The sequence below is a fragment of the Pinus tabuliformis genome, chromosome 2_2, assembly GCF_031772625.1.
Source record: "Pinus tabuliformis cultivar Carrire ecotype Pingquan chromosome 2_2, CPIR1, whole genome shotgun sequence".
NCBI lineage: Eukaryota > Viridiplantae > Streptophyta > Pinopsida > Pinales > Pinaceae > Pinus > Pinus tabuliformis.
The window spans coordinates 1,243,915,404-1,243,932,544 of NC_142300.1; positions in this window are offsets into that span (position 1 = coordinate 1,243,915,404).

Here is a 17,141-nt window from a genome sequence, read left to right on the forward strand (position 1 = left end):
GCTCCTTATCCCAAATATGCTTGTGAAACTTTTCCATAACAAAAGCTTTTATCTCTTTGTTGTTTATGGAACACGTGTTCAAGCAAATACCCCATTTACTAATCCATTTGTTATTTTATTGCATCCAAGTTTTTTTGCTCTTGCACAATCTATCATTAAAGACAACCTTGGGCCATCTACCCTCTTCTATTTGCTCATTTTTTTTTAAATACCTTATGACTCGCACCATAGCAATTGCTTCAATAGGAGCAATCCTTGTTTCACTTAACAAGATATCATAAGGAACTGCACTTTTAATCTTAAATTTGTTTGTAATCAAAAGCTTTTGAATTTCCTCAATTTGTCTCCATTGCATGTCGGATGTATTGTTGGCTCGTAGTTCACAACCATAGAGAATCACTAGAAGCCCAAAAAGAGTTTGAGTGGTTTTCCAGTGTCATAACTCTGCCTCTCTACACCTATTTTGAAAAGCATAAAATGCTTTCCGACCCCCCAAAGTTCTTTTCTTTCTACAACCATTCAAGCTTAGATTTTTGTTGAAGTCAATTCCAAGGTATTTGTAATCCGCAACTTCTTCTAGAATGTTGCCTTCAAAGTATAACTTATGTTGGTTATGTTTTCTTTTCTTAGAGAAGACCACTACTTTCATTTTGTTGATATTGACTTGCATCCCCACACTTCTACAAAAATGCTCAAGGGATAGTAAGTGCTCCTACAAACCAAGAGCCGATTTAGCAATCAGAATAAGGTCATCTACATACAAAAGAAGCCTTATAACAAACTTGCCCAAATAGATACTATCACCCCCTTGCGAATTTAACCACTCCTCAAGCTTGTCAATATATAAACCAAAAAGGGTAGGAGACAGTGGGCAACCTTGCTTGACTTCGATATCGCTTCTAAAACTTTCAGAAGTGCCTGCTGAAATTATAATTTTGACTTTCACCTCTTCATACAGCCTAGGCACAGTGGCTCTCAAATGCTTAAGAACCCCAAGTTCCTCCATTTTGTGCCAAAGCTTATCCCTAGGGACCGAGTCAAATGCTTTTCTGAAATCAAAAAAGCAACAAAAGACTTTTTCCTTTTTCTCCCAAACTTTTTCAATGATGAGCCTTAAAGTTATACAATGATTAACTGTGGAATGTTTAGGTCTAAAACATGCTTTCCCTTTACCACGCTTATCTCTTTCTTCTGCCCACTTGTTAATTTTGTTTTCTAGCATGCTTCCAAATAGCTTTGCAAACAAAGGGTTTATCATGATGGTCCTATAATTGGAGGGATTATTGACGTCACCGCTCTTGAAAAGAGGTATTGTCAGACTAGTTGTCCAATCTATAGGGAGTCCTTGTTGTATGATGTTGTTGAAGATTTTTGTAATGTGAGGTGCAAGAATCTTTGAGCCCCACGTTAGATATTCTTCTTGGAGTTCAACTAAGTCTTTTGCTTTTCCAACACCCAACTTCTTGATACCCATCTCTACCTCTTGTACTGTGAAGAGTTCAGTATCAGTATTGACCAAGGGGGTAGGGTCAACCTTGGAAACCTGCTCATAGAGTTGTCTTGCATAGTCAAACCATTTAGAAGCTGTAATATTATTTCCAATTTGTATCATTTTCAATTGGAGCTCCTTCCAAAATAATTTGGGATTATTTTTTCCAAGGAAGATTAGTTCTTCCCTCCTTGAAACCATGAAATCGACCTTTCTTTTTCCTAATAACTGCTTGTAAGCTTTGAGCTTTATGTTATCCTTGTTTGACTCTTTCCACATTCTCCTTGCCTTTTTGCATTCCTTGTCAAACCAAGCATTAACAAGAAAGCAATTTGTTTCATACTTCTTAATTTTTGCTCTTTTGCACTTTGCAAGTGCGCATTGAATTAAATGTGTTAATTCATGACTATGAAGGCTCTGATTTGTAATTTTCTCCTTTTCGAAGAGTCTCTCTAGTGTCATTTTGAAGGTATTACAATTTCTGGGGTCAAAATAATTCTGCCATGTGGGAGATTTTGTTAGACATGTTGAATTTTTTACTCTAATTGTTTCTTTCCAATCCAAAAGAAACATAAATAAATTGGCTTGTGATCTGATTTCAAGTCTCACAGCTGATCTCCAATCAAAACTTCCTCCATTTTCTCACACAAACCATGCAAGCAAATTACATAATGTACCACACTTGCTCCATTGTAAGTATTGCAAGTGAAATTACCAGACTTTGCCCATCTAGTCAAGCCATTACAAATGACTAAATCAAAGGCCCCACATAGAGTAAGCAATTTTTCACCAAAGAGATTGCAGCCCTTGTCCTCTGAAATTCTTTTCCACTGATGATTACTTTATTTTGTAAGCCAAATAAGGTCACAATCATCTTTACAACAAATAATGCTGGCTTGCTCACTTGTAGTCCTAGCATTGAAATCACCCACTATAAGGAATTCACCTAGCCGTGAATATGTTGCAATATCTGCTTTTAAGGCTGCAAATGGATCTTTGTGGTCAAGCCCTTTACCTTTGTAGATTTTTGAACTTGCAATGCAAAATAGCATGCAACAATTCTGATGTGGTTTCCATTTTCTGATATTTTAAACCAAATGAATTGCTTATTTGAGTCTTCTTTTTCTAATTGAATGAAACGACCTTCTTTCTCCCTTACTAAAACCATGATACCCTCGTGCCCTTTGTCATTCCCTGCTACTTTGTTCCACACTGCCATCTTCCAGTATCCTTCAAACCGAGGTGTCTTGCACCCTTCATGCTCATGTGTTTCTATGAGGCAAATTATGTCTCTATCTTCCGCAATAGGCCCTAGCCCAGGGCCTCGTCTCCATGGGTAACCTTTGCAGTTCCAACAAACTAATCTTAAGGAAACTTGGGTATGACTTGATTGCTATTTATTTGGACATGCAAGACTCACATTTGAGTCTTCGTCCCTGCTTTCGCATACTGACCTACCTTTTTTATTTTCTGTTAAAGAGTTTTTTGCTTTCTGATTTCTTGCTTTCCCATATTTATTTCTTTTTTCATCAAAAGATACATTTTTATATCTGAGTAAGTTAAAATGTGGCATTAGTGGGTTGGTTGGTTTTCTATTCCAAATGTTACTACTACAGTTTTTTAGGTAGGTTTTATGTAGGCACTAATAAATTAAGAGATTTGAATTTTCTAGAGGCACATATGAATCGAGATTTGCACGTCCTATTTCCTTACACATAACACTTCATTTTCACTTGAAAAATTTAATTAATAAAATCAAATTTTAAATTTATTTAAAGAAGAATTAAAAGATAAAATAATTTATTTATTAAAGAATTCCATTTTATATAAAAAAAAATTATAGTTGCACTTACGAAAATTAAAAGAGTCTAATAATAAAATGGATATTTTTTAATTTATGGTCTTAAAATACAAAATGTGATTATATTTTTTTCTTTTGATTTTCAAAATTATGATGTGTGAAGATTATGGGGATGAGATTTTTTGAGTGAGTTAATGAATAACAATATGTTCTCTATTGTAAGAGGTCACATGTTCAAATCCAAAGAGGGTAGAGTATGTATACCTTTGTAAACTCTAGCAATCAAATCATTGTGTAGAGGCAAATCCCATGTCCCACAAATAAGGGGGTCTCATACACCAATTTGGTGTTTGTGTTGTCTTTGACCTTAAAATTCAAATCAAGGGGGTCTCATACACCAATTTTAAGGTCAAGGCCAACCCAGAACCTACATTGGTGTATAAGGTCCCCTTGTTTGTGGGACAAAGGACCTGCCTTTATAAGCAACCAAATTGATGTATGAGACTCTCTTGTTTGTGGCACAAGGGACCCACTTATACATAACAATTTAACCACTAAAGTTTATAAAGGTATACATACTCTACCCCACTCTAAATTTGAACATGTGACCTCGTAGGAGGATCACATGTTCTTAACCATTAGGCCCACTCAAGTTGTTCTTAGCCATAGATGAATCTGTGAGACATGGTTATAGAATTTCAAGACTATATATGCATTTATATTATATGAATGGATTTGTATTACCACATGTGAGTGCAAGGATGAAAAATCACTCAATTACAGATTAGTAAAAGGGTGAAAAGAAAAAATTAAAGCCACCACCACATCTCAAGGTTAAATAAAAAAGATAGAGAGAGGGAACAACATTATGTTGATTAAGGCTTTTAGCATATGGGTGTAAATTGTTAGAGTAGTTACTTTGGTTTCAAATTGTGTTTTATTAGCTAATTAAGGTAAGTAAACCAACTAGCTAGGGAAGATTTACAATAATTTATTTTAGTAAACTAGAAACCTAAATGCTAGAAAATATAAAGTGAAGAATGGAAGGAACTCGGCTAGAGTCTGTTGTTAATGTAGGTGTTAAGGCTACTTTAGCTAAGGAAGAATGATATGATAGGTCTCCAAGAGTGATCCATGTTCCAAATGATCCCACATATGAAAGAAAGGGGCAAGGGGCAGTCTATTAGCATAAAGGATTTATCAATGATAAAATTGAGTAAAGAGACACTAGTTCCCTAAGATGAGATAATAGAGGCCTTACAAAGAGATTTTGAATGGTATCATTAAACAAGGTAATGACCTAAAAGAAAGAGTGTGCATTAGATTAGTCATTGAAGAGTTTAGGTCATATAGAACAACCAATATAACATGGGTTGGCTCAGTACCATGGATTTAGTACAACTATGTGATAAGTTGATAAACCCAAAATGCTTCTTCGTTACTTATTATATGGAACAAAATGTGGTAGCTTCTATAAGAATTTATAATATATTATTATGAATAGATCAAATGAGATTAAAAAGGTTTGATTAATTTTAACTCCATTAATAATAATCTAAAATAAATTTTATTATTATGAATCCATAAAAAAAATGTAAGTGATTATGTTTCGATAAAAAGTTTGTGCCCTTAAATGAACTCTTAAAAATGTCCCAAATGAGTTTCTTAAATATTAAAATAAACTAAATCAACAACCAAAAATTAAACAAAGATTCAACCAAAATATTACATATATGTAAAAGGGAAAAAGTCAAACATGAAAGGTAAGATAAAAAGACATAAAGGAAAGTGATCCATTATTAAAAAAACAATCTCAAGAAATATCATATCCACATTGAGTGAGTAGGTCAAATATAAATATGGAAATCTAGAGAAATGTCATATTAACATTGAGTGAGTAGGTCACATATAAATAGGCATAAGAGTGGATAATACCTTTGTATAAATAAATAAGGGTAACATCTGTAATGCAGTATAGTTCTTACTTTTACCGCTAATTAATTGATTAAAGAATGTCAGAGAAACTCCGGACAATGAAAGCTCTCCGCACAATGAATCTCTCCACCCAAAACTCTCTGCATAATGAAATCTCTCTGCACAAAGTTCTTTCCACAAAACTCTTTACCCAATGAATTGTCCAACATTTCATGAAATTTGTTAATAACAAACACAAATGTGTGCACATCATTATTATCATATAATATTGGTAATATTTTAATACTAAATAATCTGTATTTTTGTGATGTTCTTCATTTCCGCATGCATTCTCTCTCCGCACAATTCTTCCACATCATTATTATTATATATTATTGGTAATATTTTAATAATAAATAATCCATATCTTTGTGGTCTGAATGTTAGTTCTAGTCTTCGCAGCCTGTCACCAGGGATCAAAATGGGCTCTTACTATGTCTGGTTTTCAGAGATGTTTTGCACATGAGTTTCAGTGCAAATCATATCCTAAGTATGTTCATTAGAAGCAGCTCAAAAATATCTTTCCAACGGTATATTGCACGCTCGAAACCGGTTCTTGGATCAGAAGATATGATCAAAATGAATGATTGATTCTTGGTTATGCATGTTTTGAGGTCATTTGTTGCACACAGGGACAAGTTTACTACAAAATCAGTTTCTGAAGTAATGGACATGAATTTTACAAAAGTGAAAGAGGTTTTTGTCAATCACATACCAAATAACAAAAACCTCCTTCAGTTTATGCACAGGTGTTACTATGTGGGAGATATGCAGTGATATTTGAAGCCTACATTAAAACAAAACAAATTTTGCATTTGTTTTACTATTTTAGTCATTGTAGTGCAGTGCCATTTTACAATAGATGGAAAGTAATTTTGAGAAACCCAAGGAGTTTTTTGTCAACCACAAGCCATATAACAAAAACCTCTTTCAGTTTATTCACAGGTGTCGTGAATTGGAATATTTGACTAGATATTTACAGCCTATTTTTACAGATTTAAATATTTAATAATTCCCCGTTTTGATTATTTTGTGGCACAGATTCCGAGAAATTGGAAACGAATTTCCAAAATTTGAGAGAGGTTTTTCTCAAAAATGACCTTATATACAAAAACATCTTTCAGTTTTGTAACAAGTGTTATGGTTCAAGAGATACGAGTTCATCTTTGACCCCTATTTTCAGAAATTCGGTCCAAATTTAATGTAACTGTTTCTATCTTTAGGGAGATGGTTGAGCTCAACTCCCTTAGTACAGGGATGAGCTAATTGTATATATTTTATGAATTTCAGAGTGTAAAGGGTTCGAATTTTTCAGCAGAGGAAAGCTGCTTTGGACTGTGTAAAGCTTTTTCTGAATATTATTTTTAATGGAGCAGTTTCTGTCTTTTAGATTTGGGATCCATCACGGTGTTTAATGTCCAACATGTGTTTGTTTTTCTCGTAAATTCACTTACATACTTTGTTTTTTCTGCTAATTCTTGTTACAAAATTATCTAAGGGAAGTGTTAGGAATCCATCCACGCATGATGCTCCTTTCGCAATGATTTTGTTGTTAAATGTAGTGGTTATCTTTGCAGAATCCATCCTCTGTTAGATGCTCTGTTGAGTAACCTGGTGTTTCTTTTTCTTCTGACGCTGACATTGTAGATCCATCCCTTGATTGATGCCTGCATTGCAACAGGCTTTATCCTCTTTCCTTCTCTCATTTACATCTTTTATCTGGCTTAACATTGCACTTACTTTGCCCAAATTTTGCCAGTAGAAACTAGCCTCGATTCCATAGCCTAATGGTCCCTTCTCTTGTTGTTTTCGACCCTCAACTTTCAATCAAATCCCCGTACTTCATAGCTAGCCTAAGATTCACTTATTTCAGCGACATTTTGTTGGCAAAGAGAGATCCCTCTCTGATCTGGCAAGGCTAGATGCTAGATCGAAAGCTTGGTATGTGGTTACCTCGAAATTGCCTCTTCTCAGCCTTGAGGTTCATTATGAGTGCTAGCATATTAGCGCCGCTACCGGGGAATGAGGTGACAGATCTTCTTCGGGAAAGATCGTTCAAGTTGCAGATCTGGTTTCTGATGGTGGACAACGATCAAACACATATGAAGGCTAAAACATTCACCTGACGACTCCAACTCAATCCAGAGATTCTAGCGTTCACTGATGTGTTCATGTACTAAAATAAGATGGTAGGGTATGTGGCAAACCCTATGTGTTGTGAAGTTTTCAAAGAAGTTAGAGATCAATTAGTGGATATTGAAATAGATGAGGTATTTTTCATTACCGTGCTTCAATGTTTGAGATCTCCGAAGTTTCCTCTTAATGGTAAAACTAGTTTCTTTGAGTTAGTGGTTGAAAAATTTGAGAAGGAGATTGAGTATATAGATGTTCAAATTAAGTCATATGAATTCCAAGATCCCAAAAGGTTCTTGGAAACTCTCCCTCCTTCAAAACAAGAAACAATAGGGTTGCCTGTAGATGTTTGCATTAACAGTTTGTAGCTGGAAGCATATGTCGAGGAGTTAGGGCAACATACATGGTCTGGTTTATATGATCCTGTTGTTGCATATATGGAGTATTTTTTCAGTTTGAATGACAAACCAAATGTCTTTTACATAGCCAAACTCATTTTGTGCATGTATGGTTGTCAACATTTCCAATTGTGTCCTGGTTCAAGCACTCCCTAGCATCATCGTTGCCATAGTTGCTTGATTGGTTAATTTGGCATTACAACATCACTTGATCTAGTGATTTGCAGCAAAGTAGGGTAGGGTTGTACATAAATAAGCTGCCCAAAGCAACATTTCAGTTTTTGGCATTTGTTTTAGTTTCCTAATGTACAAGTTGCAGTATGTGTGTTTTTTGTTATTGGTATAAGTTGTTCAGGTTTGCAGTTGTTTGTGACCGTATTTCCCAATGGATGAGGCACTTGGTCTACGGTGTTCTTGACACCTCCAAGGAGCTACCATCCCCAATAAGGCCAATGTTAGTTCCAATCTTCGCAACCTATCACCAGGGATCAATATAGGCTCTTACTATGTCTGGATTTCAGAGATGTTTTGCACATGAGTTTCAATGCAAATCATATCCTAAGTATGTTCATTAGAAGTAGCTCGGAAATATCTTTCCAATGGTATATTGCATGCCCAAAACCGGTTCCTGGATCAGAAGATATGATCGAAATGAATGATTGATTCTTGGTTATGCATGTTTTGAGGTCATTTGCTACACACAGGGACAAGTTTACTACAAAATCAATTTCTGAAGTAATGGACATGAATTTTACAAAAAGTGAAAGAGATTTTTGTCAATCACATACCAAATAACAAAAATCTTCTTCAATTTATGCACAGGTGTTACTATGTGGGAGATATGCAATGATATTTGAAGCCTACATTAAAACAAAACAAATTTTGCATTTCTTTTATTGCTTTGTCATAGTGCGGCGACATTTTACAACAGATGGAAAGTAATTTTATGAATTTCAGAGTGTAAAGAGTTCGAATTTTTCAGCAAAGGAAAGCTGCTTTGGACTGTGTAAAGCTTTTTCTAAATATTATTTTTAATGGAGCAGTTTCTGTCTTTTAGATTTGGGATCCATCATGGTGTTTAATGTCCAGCATATGTTTGTTTTTCTTGTAAATTCACTTACATACTTGGTTTTTTCTGCTAATTCTGGTTACAGCATTATCTAAGGGAAGTGTTAGGAATCCATCCATGCATGGTGCTCCTTTTGCAATGATTTTGTTGCTAAATGTAATGGTTATCTTTGCAGAATCCATCCTCTGTTAGATGCTCTGTTGAGTAACCCGATGTTTCTTTTTCTTCTAACGCTGCCACTATAGATCCATCCCTTGATTGATGCCTGCAGTGCAACGAGATTTCTCCTCTTTCCTTCTCTCATTTACATCTTTTATCTGGCTGAACATTGCACTTACTTTGCCCCAAGTTTTTTGGCAGAAACTAGCCTCGATTCCATAGCCCAATGGTCCCTTCTCTTGTTGTTTTTGACCCTCAACTTTCAATCAAATCCCCGTACTTCATAGCTAGCCTAAGATTCACTTATTGTAGCCACATTTTGTTGGCAAAGAGAGAGCCCTCTCTGGTTTGGTAGGGCTAGATGCCAGATCGAAAGCTTGGTCTGTGGTTACCTCGGAATTGCCTCTTCTCAGCCTTGAGGTTCATTCTGAGTGCTAACACTGAATACCATTAATTAATTGATTAAAGGTTGTGTAGAGTGTAGAGAAAACTTCGCATAATGAAATCTCTCTGCACAAATATCTCTACATAATGAAAGCTTTCTGTGTAAAGCTCTCTGCACAATGAAAGCTCTCAACACAGCTATGTAAAGGACCTGTAACCGCTTGTTCTAGTTTCATTGGGCAGAGCAGTAGCATAATAATGTCAGTGCTAGTGTCAGAGCACTCACCGACAGAATGGTCATTCACATAATTAGTAATTTTTCGATTTTAAAATTATTTGTCAAGCACTGAGAAATACCAAAAATAAAATGCCATCCACCAAAGGAATTATGTCCCATCAAAGGTCACCCAACGAGTCGAAAATTAGAAATAAGATTTCTAGGAAATTAGAAAATTATTTTTCAATTTACAGGAAAATAGGAATATTAAGCATTTTCTAGAAATGATTTGTCCAACATTAGATGAAATTTGTTAATAACAAAAATGTGCGCACAATTTTCCCTCATCATTATTATTATATAATATTGTTAATATTGTTAATAATAAATAATTTGTATCTTTGGGATGTTCTGCACTTCCACACATTTCTTCCGCATCATCATTATTATATATTATTGGTAATATTCTATGTTGGGTCCCTATAATACTAGTGATTACCCCATTACTATTGTAGTTATACCCCTTACTAATATTGTTGTGCCCCTATTGCCCCCATATTGTTATTACCGTGCCCCATAGAATCCCTCTATTATTATTTTTGTGGCTTTATATTATTATTGTTAGGTCGGCTAGATTATATTGTGACTCCTTAGACTCCTATATATAGAAAGAAGGTTTTGTCATTTGAATCATCAAAGAATTGTTCATTTATGTAATGTAAAGGAGGTTGCCCCCTCGAAGAGGCTGAATTCTAAGGCGTTGATCTATCTTTTCTATCTTTTCTTGAGCTGGTTTCATAACATTTGGTATCAGAGCTTTGGATTCTAGGGTTTCACTGCTCCAAACAGGTCATCGTGGAATTTTTGCTATAACTTTTTTTCTGCGATGTTTCAGAAGTTGCAAAAAAAACCCATTTGAGAAGAAATCGCGCTGAACCTTGGATCTAAATTTTAGAGCTTTTCGCGCTATATTTGTGGAGATATGATCTAAGGAAGTTGGTCTTTTTGTAGACTCCTGAATTACATTCCAAACAGGTGACCTGGGGAAAATCGTCATAACTTTCTCTCTGGGGATCAGATTGAAATTCTGTAAGAAGTTACAGAAAGCAGACAGATTGTAGTTTCTTGTATGCATTTTTCAGATCCAAAGGTTGAAACAGTGACTCGTGGCATGTCGTACAAGTTCGCTCTACGGAACTAGTCTATAATCAAGTCACTGTGGGAGATTTCACATAACTCTTCCTTGGAGAATCCAATTTGGGTCAGACTTGTGGCATTGGAAAGAGGACACAGAGAGCTACTTTAGGTCACAAATTCAGAACTAGATGATCGAAAAGTACAGAGATACATCAGAGGCAATATCGAGCTCCTACAAAGTGAAAAAAGGTGTGTAGATTTTCTTAAATTTTTGCTTAAGCTTGGTTTGAAAATTTATTTTGAAGGAATTCAAGGGCATAATAGAGCATTATTATCGGTAACTGATGCCTTGAGGAAAGAAAATGCAAAAACCTAGTAAGGAACCTGAAAGCTCTAGCATGACTCATGAAGAAGAAGAAGAAATGCTATATGATATATCAAAATTACAAGAACAAGTGCAACAAGTGTCACTTGCACAAAAATCAACAGAATCTAAGATGTATGGTTTAAGGAAAGATGTAGAAGCTAAGATGAATGGTTTAAAGAAAGGCGTAGAAGCTAAGATGGATGGCATGGAAGCTAAGGTGAATGGCATGGACGCTAAAATTGATGGCATGGATGATAAGATGGAAGAATTGAAGATAAATATGAATAAGTTGCTACAAGAAATACTCACTAAGGATAAAAGGGTACTAAAGGAAACTCATGATGAGAACAAAAGAAATGTTAATCATGATTCCATAGACTCTAATGTTGGATTGAAGACTCACCATGTTCCAAAAATTGATATGAGGAAGTTTGATGGCAAGGATCCCGCCACATGGATATTACAGATGGAGCAATTCTTCGATCTCAATAATGTGCAAAACACACAAAAGGTACATATGGCAACTTTATATTTGGAACCAAATCAGTTTGTATGGTATCAATGGCTTTGCTCTCGTAAACAATTTATCACTTGGGCAATTTTTACGGAAGAATTGATAGCACATTATGAGGATACAAAAAGCAACACTTTTTTAGCCAATTGATAAGTCTCAAACAAAAGGGTTCAATAATGGAGCACATTGAGGAGTTCCAAAAATTGAACATAAGGGTAAAAGATATTCCAGAGGAGCATAGGATTGATGTGTTCATAGGGTCTTTAAAGGATAATATCCAACATGATGTTCACCTTTGGGAACCTGATTCATTAGAGAAGGCATTCAGGCTAGCAAGAAAAATGGAAAGCAAAATTATGGCAACCAGGAAGCATACCACTCACAACTATAAAGACGGAAGTGTTGTTGCCCCTAGTCTTCCACAACCTAGAAGGTTGACACCACAACAATTGGAAGAAAAAAGAGCAAAAGGGCTTTGTTACAGTTGTGATAGCAAATACACTAAAGGTCATAAGTGTGCTGAGAAGAAATTATTCTACATAGATTGTGAAGAGGAAGAAGAAAAGGAGCAAGAAAGGTCAAAAGAAGAGGATATACTCCAGGAACAAAGCCTAGATGAAGAACAAATAATTCTGACCATATCTTGTAATGCATTGGCAGGAATTACCACTCCTCAAACCATCAAGATAGAAGGACAAATCAAGAAGAAAAAGGTAATAGTGTTGATTGATTTAGGAAGCACCCAAAATTTTATTCATTGTAAGGTAGAAAAAGAATTGAATTGCTTCCTATATCCAACACCAGAGTGTCAAGTGATGATTGCAAATGGAGGAACAATAAATTGCTCTGGAAAGTGCCATAATATCAAGCTATCCATGGGAGAATATGTATTGACTAGCCCAATGCTTTCCATTCCAATGGGAGGTGCTGATGTTGTACTAGGTGTCCAATGGCTACACTCCTTGGGTACAATAGCTTTTAATTTTCAAGAACTTTTCATCAAATTTTCTACGGAAGGAAAGGAAGTTGAATTAAGGGGTATTGCAGGGAAACCAAGAAAGATAATCAGCTCTAATGGTATGACAAAGCTTCTAAAAAAGGAGCAAAGAGGTGTAATTGCACAATTATGTTCGCTAGATGTTTCCACATCGGAATCATCTATTTCTCCAGATCTCCAAAAAGTCTTGGACAATCATTCCAAGGTATTTGAGACTCCCAAAGGTCTCCCACCTATGCGTGATCATGATCATGTTATTCATCTGATTCCAGGAAGTGTTCCTCCAAACATCAGGCCGTACAGATATCCCTATGTCCAAAAGAGTGAAATTGAACGTATGGTTGTAGAAATGCTAGAGGCTGGTATAATTCAACCGAGTCAAAGTTCTTTCTCTGCTCCAGTAGTATTGGTGCACAAGAAGGATGGATCATGGTGCATGTCTCCGGATTATAGGGAGATCAACAAGCTCACTATTAAAGATAAGTTCCCCATTCCTGTCATTGATGAATTACTGGATGAATTGCATGGATCAATTTACTTCACCAAGTTGGATCTTCGTTCAGGATATCATCAAATCAGAATGAAGACTGAAGACATTCCGAAAACAATATTTAGAACTCATGAGGGTCATTATGAATTTTTGGTCATGCCTTTTGGCCTTACTAATGCACCTTTAACATTTCAAGGTTTGATGAATTTGATTTTCAAACCATTTCTTAGAAAATTTGTGTTAGTATTTTTTGATGATATACTAATCTACAGCAAGTCTTGGAAGGATCATGTTGAACATGTTGACAGGGTGCTACAACTATTGGAGGAGAAACAATTATATGCAAAAAGATCCAAATGTTTCTTTGGAGTCCAGGAGGTGGAATATCTAGGTCATATTGTATCTCATGAAGGAGTTAAGGTAGACCCTAGCAAAATTAAAGCCATTAAGGAATGGAAAATCCCCACATCCATAAAGAATCTGCGAGGATTTCTCGGGTTGACAGGGTATTATCGTAAGTTTGTTAAGAATTATGGAAGAATAGCAGCACCTCTAACAACATTATTGAAGAAAGATGCATTTTCATGGACTCCGGAAGCAACAAAGGCCTTTGAACATCTTAAAGAGGCAATGTGCCAAGCACCGGTCTTAGCTACACCGGACTTCACAAAAACCTTTATTGTGGAATGTGATGCTTCAGGAAATGGAATTGGTGTTGTTCTAATGAAAGATGAAAGACCCATTGCTTTTGAAATGTTGGCATTATGATTCTGGTATGGCTCTATGTTACAGATGTTGTACTTGATGGCAACACCCTCATGTGGCAATGCTCTGATCAGGCTCTCAAAATGTTGAAAATCAAGAAGTACGCAGGAGAACAGTTCAGCAGATGCGTACACACAGGTACACCGTGAAGGGACCGCGGCCAGACACGCAGGTCACCCGTTCAGAAAGTGCGTACCCCCAGTTTCACTTACTCCAAGGCAGAGAAGCGCGTTCACGTGGGGTTTCCTATGTTTGGCCCGTGGTATTTAACCCGCCGCTCTTGATTCTATGGTTTTGGCCCGTGGTATTGATTTATATTACTATTATTATTGAGCCCCATGTTTTTGGGCCCCTGGTATTGGTTATCTATGGTATTGATCCATGATTTTAGGAGGAGCTTGCCTATATAAAGCAAAGGAGATCACTTGGCTAAGTATATTTTGCAAATTGAATATCTTAAGATCTGAAATATTGGGTTGTTGCTTAAAAGCTTGATCTATTTGAAAGTGAAGTTGAAAGTGAATCTGAGAAGGGTGATCTCTTGAGCGCATGATCAGATCTGGACATCTGACTAACTGTGGCACACTGGTGAACTGCCAATTCGGCCCTAATCAGAAGTACGCAGGTGATTAACGGTGCAAGTGCGTGGGTACGCAGAGGCGAAACAGGAGAGCTGCGTGGGTACGCAGAGCAGAAGAAGGAGAACTGCGTGGGTATGCAGTGTGACATAAGTCCAGGTGTGTACGCAGAGTAAAGGTACGCGGCGCGATAGTGTCTCTGGGTGCGTACCTACTGTAACAGTACGCAGCGCGATAGTGTTTCTGGGTGCGTACCTACTGTAACAGTACGTCGCGCGATTAAAGAAGCAGTGCGTGGGTACGCGGTGCATCAGAAGGCTCTCTGCGGGTATACGCAGGGAAGCAGAAGGTGAAGTGCGTAGCGACGCAGGCCAGAGAAAGAAAAACTGCGTATCTGTCTTAAGATCTTCTGTTGACTGAATTTTTCTGTTGATAAGGTGTTCTGGGTTTAGTTCTGTTACTGTTGATCTGGTTACTGCAGTTGACTGTGTAATTTACATGTACTTGATGATCATTTTATGTTTATGGATTCAGTTTGAAAATTTATGAAAAGAAGTAGGGGGTTGTAGCTCCCTTCCAGGAGAGACTGGAAAACGAGAGAGAGAGTTGTAGCTCTCTGCAGGTTGCAACCTGCGTACTGGTAAAGGACAGCACCAGTACAAAACCATTGTAAAAGAAGTTTCTAATTTGAAAGAAGATAGAGACATATTGCAGCAGGTGGTTTTCACCCACATTGGGTTTCCACCTTACATCTTGTGTTCTTTGGTGTGACTATTTGTCTTTCTTGTTCATGCTCATTATTTTATGGTACTGATATGCAAAAATAATTCAAAGTATAAATAAGGAAGATTTGTTAAAAGAACTTGATAATACTGATTCACCCCCCCTCTCAGTATTATTTCCAACAATTGGTATCAGAGCAGGTCCTTCGGAGAAGCTTGATCGCTTGAAGGAAGATCATTCATCATGAGCAACTACGAGAGGGAAGCATCAATCAGGCCACCAATTTTTGATGGGACAAACTTCAATTATTGGAAGGTAAGAGTTACTGCCTATCTTCAATCTCTTGGTACAGAAGTTTGGGATATCATAGACACAGGCTACACTTTTCCTTCAGCTACTCCTATAGATGCGACCGAAAAGAAGAAATATGAAACAAATGCTAAAGCAGTCAATACTTTGCTGGGATGCTTATCTCAAACAGAATTCGTAAAGGTCATGCAATATAAATCCGCAAAAGAAATATGGGACAAGATTGTCTTGAGCTACGAAGGAGATGAACAGGTAAAGCGTGCTAAACTTCAAACTCTCAGGATTCAGTATGAGACTCTCAGGATGTATAATGATGAAAGTGTAGCTAACTATTTTCTTCGGGTAGATGAAATTGTTAATTGCATGAAAAACTTGGGAGAAGAAATAAAAGAGGCTATTGTGGTTGAAAAAGTTCTAAGATCATTGTCCCCCAAGTTTGAATCTAAAGTGTCTGCAATAGAAGAAAAGGAAAATCTACGAATTCTTACTATGTCTCAGCTACACGGAATTCTAACTGCTTATGAAATGAGAAAGGGAGGTCCTTCAGACAGAAGAGAAGCTGCTTTCAAGGCTTCAGGCAAAGGAGATTATTATGAAGCAAGTCACGTGCCAGAAGAAGAAGAAGAAGAATCAAATTTTGTCAGAAACCTTCAAAGGGGTTCTGGAAGGTTCAGAGGTAAGTTACCTTTTAAATGCTTTGCTTGTGGAAGAGTAGGTCATTATGCTGCAAAATGCCCTTATAAGGATAAAGGAAAGGAACCTGCTAGATGGAACAAGAAACAAAGTGCAAATAAGAAATGCTACTACACTCATGAAGATAGTGATGGTCTATCAAATAGTGATGAAGATGAACGAGGTAATGATTATAAACTGTTAATGGCATTTGAAGATGATGATTATATGGATGCTATAGATGTGGATAGCCTTTATGAAGAAATTACTAAACTCAAGAGATGTATAGAAGAAAAGAATATGATCATTGATACTCTACAATTTCAAATTGATGAAAAGGAAAAACATCTTGAAAAATTAGAAGGTGAAATTGTTGGTCTTAGAAAAGAGATTGAGAAAACAAAAGCTATTAATCTTAAGTTTGTCAAAGGATCTGAAGCTTTGGATGAGATTATCAATGTACAATGTTCTCCACTAAACAAGACAGGTCTGGGCTATATTGGAGAAACTTCTCAAGCATCCACCTCAAAAAGTTATCTTGATGCAGCAAGGAGGAATGAGCAAAAGCACAATGGAGACCATCAGGTAAAGCAGGGACGAATTGCAAACAGAGACTATCAGGGGCAATCCGTCTTAAGGGTGAACAAAAGCTACAACCAGCCACAGGTAAAATCTTCTCAATTTGGTTCAAGAATGGATGACAATAGAAATTACAATCATTTGGCCGGTAGATTTGATAATCGCAGAAGTTTCTTCAATGGACAATGTTTCTCTTGCCATAAATTTGGTCACAAAGCAGCTCAATGTGTTGCATATAAAACAATCATGACTAGAGAAGCTCAAAAACAAAGAAGTATGACCGGGATTACAAAAAGGACCTATAACAACTTTTCGGCTCTTGAAAATGAAGTTGAATGTTCTATTTGCAATAACTTTGGTCATAAAGATTCTGAATGCAGGAGCAG